The sequence below is a fragment of the Otolemur garnettii genome, unplaced genomic scaffold, assembly GCF_000181295.1.
Source record: "Otolemur garnettii isolate 467f Iridium unplaced genomic scaffold, OtoGar3 scaffold00001, whole genome shotgun sequence".
Lineage (NCBI taxonomy): Eukaryota > Metazoa > Chordata > Mammalia > Primates > Galagidae > Otolemur > Otolemur garnettii.
This window is the reverse complement of record NW_003852396.1, coordinates 50,926,696-50,934,396: the sequence shown is the minus strand read 5'-3', so window position 1 is coordinate 50,934,396 and position 7,701 is coordinate 50,926,696. Positions and strand designations below refer to the sequence as shown.

At 36.4% G+C, this 7,701-nt stretch overlaps 1 pseudogene; it reads left to right on the top strand.

The window, feature by feature from the left end:
- Window positions 1–859: 859 nt before the first annotated feature.
- On the top strand, window positions 860–1,742 carry LOC100952970 (annotated as a pseudogene).
- The last annotated feature ends 5,959 nt before the right edge of the window (window positions 1,743–7,701 follow it).

The window sequence follows — 7,701 nt, the reverse complement described above, 5'->3', positions numbered from 1 at the left end:
TAGATTATAACTACACATTAAAAAATTTAGACATAATGTAGGCATCATCCCAGGGACACAATGCTGGCTTAACATATGTAAATCCATAAATATAATTCACCATATCAATAGAAACAAAAACAAAGATCATATGATTCTCTCAACAGATGCAGAAAAAGCATTTGATAAAATTCAGCATCTTTTTCTCATAAGAACACTTAATACTACAGATATAGGTGGCACATTTCTAAAACTAATTGAAGCCATCTACAACAAATCCACAGCTAACGTCATACTGAATGGAATAAAACTGAATAAAGTAAAGCTTTTCCATTTAGAACTAGAACCACAGAAGGATGTCCTGTATCACTACTTCTATTCAACATAGTGCTGGAAGTTCTAGCCAAAGCAATCAGGCAAGAGAAGGATATAAAGGGCATCCAAATTTGGGCAAAGGAGATCAAACTTTCACTCTTTGGTGGTGATATGATCTTATACTTAGAGAACCCCAGAGACTCAACCACAAGACTGATCAAGAGATACAGTAATATCCCAAGGTATTAAATGTCCACAAAGCAATAGCTCTTGTATACACCAATAACAGCCAAGTTTGAGAAGCTAATCAATAACACAATTCCCTTCACAGCAGGTTCAAAAACAATGAAATATCTAAGAATACAACTAACAAATAAGGTTAAGGACCTCTGCAAAGAGAAATATAAAACCCTAAGAAAAGAAATAGCAGAAGACATCAAGAAATGGAAGAACATACCACCGTCTTGGCTGGGAAGAATCAACATTGCCCTTTCCATGCTGCTAAGGGAGGGCTCATATGACATTGTTCTGGATTCCCACCATAACTTAAAGGGAATTTTTCACCATGTCTGGAGCCCTTGAGGTCCCACAAATGAAGGAGGATGTCTTCAAATTCCTTGCAATAGGAACCCACTTAGGTGGAACCAACCTTGACTTCCAAATAGAACAGTACATTTACAAAAGGAAAAGTGATGGCATCTACATCATAAATCTAAAGAGGATCTTGGAAAAATTTCTGTTGCCAGCTCGGGCCATTATTGCCATTGAAAACCCTGCTGACGTCAGTGTCATATCCTCCAGAAATATGGGCCTGGGAGCTGTGCTGAAGTTTGCTGCTGCCAGCGGAGCCACTCCTATTGCTGGTTGCTTCACTCCTGGAACCTTCACTAACCAGATCTAGGCAGTATTCTGGGAGCCATGTCTTCTAGTGGTTACTGATCCCAGGGATGACCACCAGCCTCTCAGAGATGTCTTATATTAACCTGCCTACCATTGCTCTGTGTTGCACAGATTGTGTCTCTCTGCATTATGTGGACATCACCATCCCATGCAACAACAAGGGAGCTCCCTCAGTAGGTCTGATGTTGTGGCTGCTGGCCGGGGAAGTTCTCATTATTGGCACTATCTCCCATGAATATCTGTGGGAGGTCATGCCTTATCTCTACTTCTACAGAGATCCTGAAGAGACTGAAAAGGAAAGGCAGGCTGCTGCTGAGAAAGCTGTGACCAAGGAGGAATTTCAGGGTGAATGGATTGCTCCAACTCCTGAGTTTACTGCTGCTCAGCCTGAGGTAGCAGACCAGTCAGAAGGCATGCAGGTACCTTCTGTGCCTATACAGTGGTTCCCCATTAAATACTGGAGTGTCCAGCCTGCCACTGAATACTGGTCTACAGCTCTCACTGATCAGGACACTGATTGAGTAGGAACAACCACTGAGTGGTCTTAATCTGCTCTTCCACAAGCTCTTAAACAAGATAGAAATAAGTTTGGAGTAAAATAAACATCAGTTTTTAAAAACTGAAAAAAAAAAGAATAAACATTTTAAAATGTCTATAGTACCCAAAGTAATCTACAGATTTAATGCAGTCCCCATTAAAATACCCATGTCATACTTTGAAGAATTGGAAAAAATAGTCCTTTGTTTTGAATGGAACCAGAAAAAAACCTCATTTAACCAAGGCAATTTGTGGTAATAAAAACAAAGCTGAAAGCATCAGCATTAATTTCTGTAATATAATAAGACATTAGGTTATATTACAAATCCACAGTGATCAAAACAGTATGGTATTGGCACAAAAATAGAGGCACAGACATATGGAACAGAATAGAAAACCAAGAGGTAAAACCATTCTCATATAGCCATCTGATCTTTGATAAACCAAATAGAAACATACACTGAGGAAAAGAATCCTTATTCAACAAATGGGGCTGGGAGAACTGGATAAGCACATGCAAAAGAACTAGACCTGAACTTACAAAGTGAACTTTCATCACTTACAAAAATTGACTCAAAGTGGATAAGAAAATTAAATCTAAGACACAAAACAATAAAAATCCTAAAAGAAAGTATGGGAAAAACTCTTGAGGATGTCAGCCTGTAGTACAATTTTATGAAGAAGATTTCAGTGGAAACTGCAACAACAAAAATAAACAAATAAGAATTAATTAAACTGAAAGCATCTGCACAGCTAAGGACACAACACTTGAAGCAAATAGACACCCTTCACAATGGGAAAAGACATTTTCATTTTACAAATCTGACAAAAGCTTGATAACTAGAATCTACAAAGAACCAAAATTAATCAATAAGAAAAGAGCAAACAATCCCATCTATCACAGGGCAAGAGACACAAACAGAACCTTCTCTGAGGAAGACAGACAAATGGCTAACAAACCTTTGAAAAAATGCTCATTGTCTCTAATTGTCAGAGAAATCCAAATCAAAACCACCTTGAGATATCACCTAACCCCTGTGAGAATAGCCCACATCACAAAGCCCCAGGGTTACAGATGCTGGTGCCAATGTGGAGAGAGGGGAATACTTTCATATTGTTGGTGGGACTACAAACTAATACAGTCTCTTTGGAAAGAAGTATGGAGAATATTCAAAGAAGTCAAATTAGACCTCCCATTTGATCCTGAAATCCCATTACTAGGCATCTACCCAGAAGAAAAAAAAATCATTTTGTCAAGGACATTTATTCTACATCATTTATCAGAGCTCAATTTACAATCACCAAGATGTGGAAACAACCTAAATGCCCAACCCTGGAATAGATTAATAAGCTGTGCTATATATACTATGGAATACTATTCAGCCATAAAAAGATGGAGGCTTTTGTATTAACCTGGATGAAGTTGAAACACATTCTTCTTAGTAAAGTATTTCAAGAGTGGAAAAGCAAATATGCAATATACTCAATGCTAATATGAAGCCAATAGATGATCTAATACATGCCCACATAAGAAAAAACTCAATTCAATTCAAGTTGGGGGAAGGAGGAATGCATAATGGGGGAGAAGGGTAGAAAGGAGGAGACTGGGGATTGGAGTGCTCCCATTTAATGGGCACAATGTAAGGGTATATGGCACACCTTTGGAGTGTGGGACACAAATACAAGAGAAACTCTACCTAACAAATGCAAATACTGAAAACTAGTTTGTACCCTCACATTAACCTGAAATAAAAAAATAATAAAATAAAATATGAGAGAATAAAATAAAATAAAATACACAAAACAAACTGTTACTAAAATGTTTGTACTGCCATGATATTTTGAAATTAAAAAATTGTATAACCCACCATATTAACTGATTAAAACATTTGATCTATAGCTTGGTGTTGTGGTGGGCAACTGTAGTCTCAGCCACTTGGGAGACTGAAGTAAGAGAATAGCTAAAGCCCAAGACTTTGAGGTTGCTGTGAGCTGTGACACCATGGCACTCTACTGAGGGTGACATAGTGAGACTCTGTTTCAAAAAAAAACCCAACACAACAATTTAATCTAATACAAAAATTGATTAAACCCACCACCGTATTTAAGGAATAAAATATGTGATTATCTTGGCAGATGAAGTGAAACCATTTGATAAATTCAATTTCCATTTCTAGCAAGTTAGAAATAAAAGGCAATGTCTTTTATCTGTAAAGGGTATTATCTTCCCATGGCTCAAAGGAGTGGGATACTGGCCCCATATGTATGCTGGAGGTGGCGAGTTCAAACCCAGCCACGGCCAAAAACTGCAAAAAAAATAAAAAATAAAAAATGTGGAAAGAAGATACCTTGTCATTGCTTACTAGTATGAACGTTTACATGGTAAATCAAAATGTTCTACATTTGAAAAATTAGAATTTGTCATTTTAGGAAGCTGTTAGATTAGTACATAAAAATCAATTACATTTCTGTGCCAACCATACAGTTTCTTAGAGCTTGTTTTAATATAATTTGACACCATTGACTAAAAATCTGAAAGATTTTAGAGTACTCAAGTTGTTCTCATCTAAGTTGAAGGGAATGGTTTTGGATTATAAGGTCATTGGTTTTTGTTAAAGAAAAAACTAATATAAAGGAGAATGATGATATTTCCTAAAGATGAATGTGTTCTGCAGAAGGAAAACAGAGCCAATGCTATTACATTTCATTTGTCAGCCTCTACTTACTCTACAAGATTTTAAATATTAACACTTTTCCATGTTTATAAAACTTGCTTAAGAACTCACAAAGACCAAAACATAAAGTAAAAGAAATGCACAGAATAAGTCTCTAAAATAAACAGGTCAAATTTTGTTTTGAAATTTCCCGACACAAAATTTTCTTCCATTATTTTTCAACTTGAAATTATTTTTGAAACATGTTTGGATTACATTAAAAATAATTATTCTCTTCCAGACTGGATATATAATCTATGTCAGAATTTCCAATGAAATGCTTATCAACATTTCTTTGGGACAGCATGATTTTGTATATAATTGCATTTAACTACAACACATTTCCAAATAATATTTATTGTCTGTTTCATTTGATATTGCTTTCTAATAAATAAAATTAGCTTATCATTGACTGTAAATAATAGTACATATCTCCTTCACATTTGTTAATTCAGTAACTTTTCCTTGAATCCCAGGTGTGTATCAATGTCCCATACTAGTAACATAAAGATAAGACCTAATTCTTACTTTTACAGTCTTAAAAGTCTAATGGATGATCAGAGAAATAAATAGATTATTATGTTACAATGGTGACTAATTCCATGAAGGATTAAGGCCAGAAAAGTCATGAAAATGAGTTATTTCCCTAAGTACGGGTGGACCAAGAATGCTTCCTAAAAGAGGCAAAGCTTGATTTAAAACTAATAATTGACTGAGCTACCTGAACAGGTAAGGCAGCAAATATGAGAAAACATTATTCAGTAGGTGTTTTCAGTGGAACAGTGGATAAGGAGGTAGAAGAAGGGGGATTACCAAAGTAAGAGATATAGACAATAATAATTCATCCAACATAAAACATTTTGTGAATCCATTGAAAGCTTTTAAGTTGGCAGAATTATCCCCTAGAGCCTTTAGCTACAGCATGGCCCAGCCAACACCTCAATTTCCTACTTCTAGCACCCAGAAATGCGAGACAATCAATTTACATTGTTCTTAGCCACCTGGTTTAAGGTAATTTTTCCAGCAGCCCTGGGAAAGTAATCCAGAAACTATTGCAGTGTTATGGGGTAAATTGTGCTGCCACCCTGTCAAATTTGTATGTTCAATCCCTACATTCCAGTACATCAGTATGTAACTGTATTTGGAGATAGGATATTTAATGTTAAAATGACACTGTTTGGGTGGACTCTAATCTACTTCTAGTGGTATCTTTATAAGAACAGAAAATTTGGGCACAAAAAGAGACACCAGGCACATATGTGCAAGAAGAAAGAGCATGTGAGGACACAGCGAGAAGGTGGCCATCTGCAAGCCAGAGAGAGAGGCCTCAGAAGAAACTCAACGTTGTTGACAGCTTCATCTTGGACTTCTACCTCCAGAATTTTAAGCAAATATGTTTCTATTGTTTAAAACAATAAGAAATGCCAGTCTGAGGCATTTTATTATAGTATCCCCAGCAAACAAATATTCACAGTGACATAAATGAAAAGATATAACATCTTGAAATAAGGTTGTTACCATGAGGATGAAGAGAAATGAGTCACCTACATTTATTGTTCCTTTTCTTTCATGTGCTTCACAACTTGTCCTTGAGGTTTACCTTTTTCCACTACCATGCAAATGAAAATTCACTGACAGAGAGGCCAACAGGTCTCCTAATTGTAGGTGACTCAGGACAGGAAACAGTATAGATGTTATAGTATCTAAGAAAGTTTTAGCACCAAGGGATCATTTTTTCTTTTTGAGTTTGGAGACATCTCTGTTAAATGTTGATAGAAAGCGATCAGTGGAGATGAGGAAGAAAAAAAGGAATTAGTAGAAAAATGTGCCTGAGGAAGAGGGAAGTATAGACATCAAGAACAGAGTTGAATTCTTTTACATAAAGAGAAACAACAACTAGTCCATTAGGAGAACAAATAGGGAACTAAGACAGAGCAGGTAGCAGTGTCTTCTGCAAATAAATTGATGGATGAGGATGCAGGAAACTGAGAGCTTCTAAATTTGTTGTGAAATAGAGGGCATATTATATATCATAGGTGATGGATAAATGGGGGAAATGATAAAGAAGCATAAGACAGAGAATCTGAGGGAGTTCAAATAGCTATTATGATGAAGTCAATAAAATAAACTGCCCAGGGGCAGACAGAAAGATAGCAGGGCCCAAATCCTCCACCATGTAAAGTATTCTCCAGCAAGTCTCGGTCACTCAGGACAAGAAGCTGAGAAGGCAGTCTATGCTGGAGAGTAAAGCAATTCAAGTTAATACTTCAAGTGTTTATTAAGCACCTACTGAATCCCAGGCAGAGTATTAAAACCAGATATTACTGCACAAAGAAGAATGAGACATAGTCTCATTCATAGGAATGTTATAATCCTTGAAATAGTTACTAGATAATTCAGGAGATTAAGTCAACACATACAAACTTTAGAAAATATAAAATACAAAGGTGCAATAAAGGAACAGATACACAAGAACTATGAGGATTCAACAGAAAGTTTGAAGATCTACTGAGAGCCTACTACACGATGAGTACTAAGCCAGGAGTTTTCTTTTATAATTTAACAATTCTATGTGTTTGGTGGTATGAGTATCCCAATTTCATTGATGAGTAAATAGACTGAGAAAGAAACATAATTTAGAAGCGTAAGAAAAGTATTCATGGAGTAGCTAGTATTGAGAAGAGGCTTTACAGGGTAAGTGAGGCTTTGCCAGAAAGATAAAGAACTGGCAGCATCAATTCGTGGATGTATTGGGGAAATGACAAGTTTGTCTGGTTGATTTAATTATAAGAATGAAAGATGAAGCTATTTTGGATTTGGGCCTTGGATGTTAGGCTTAAGAATTTGGTCTCTTATTTTTATAGACACGGAGGAATGATAGAAGGCCTTTGAACAGAGATTGACATCTTCAAAATTTCAGTAGCCTCCAGTAACAGAGATTGGAAAGCAGGCAAGATTGGGCAATTTAGAGATCTGAGAAAGGGTGGCCAGGAGAAATGAAACCAGGGTGCTCACTCCTCGTCTATCTAATTATGCACCTTGGACACATCATTTAGCCTCTTTTGATCTCAATTTTTATCATAAAATTGAAGAGATTGGATGGAATAACTTCTTAATACCCTTTTGAGGGGTATGATTTTAGGATTCTGAGATCCTGAGTGGAGGGGGTGGCAGTGAGAAAGGAAATGATGGGGCAAGGAGAGAAAATTTTAGGGCTTTTTAAACCTCAAACACAATGTGGGTACAAATAAAGCAT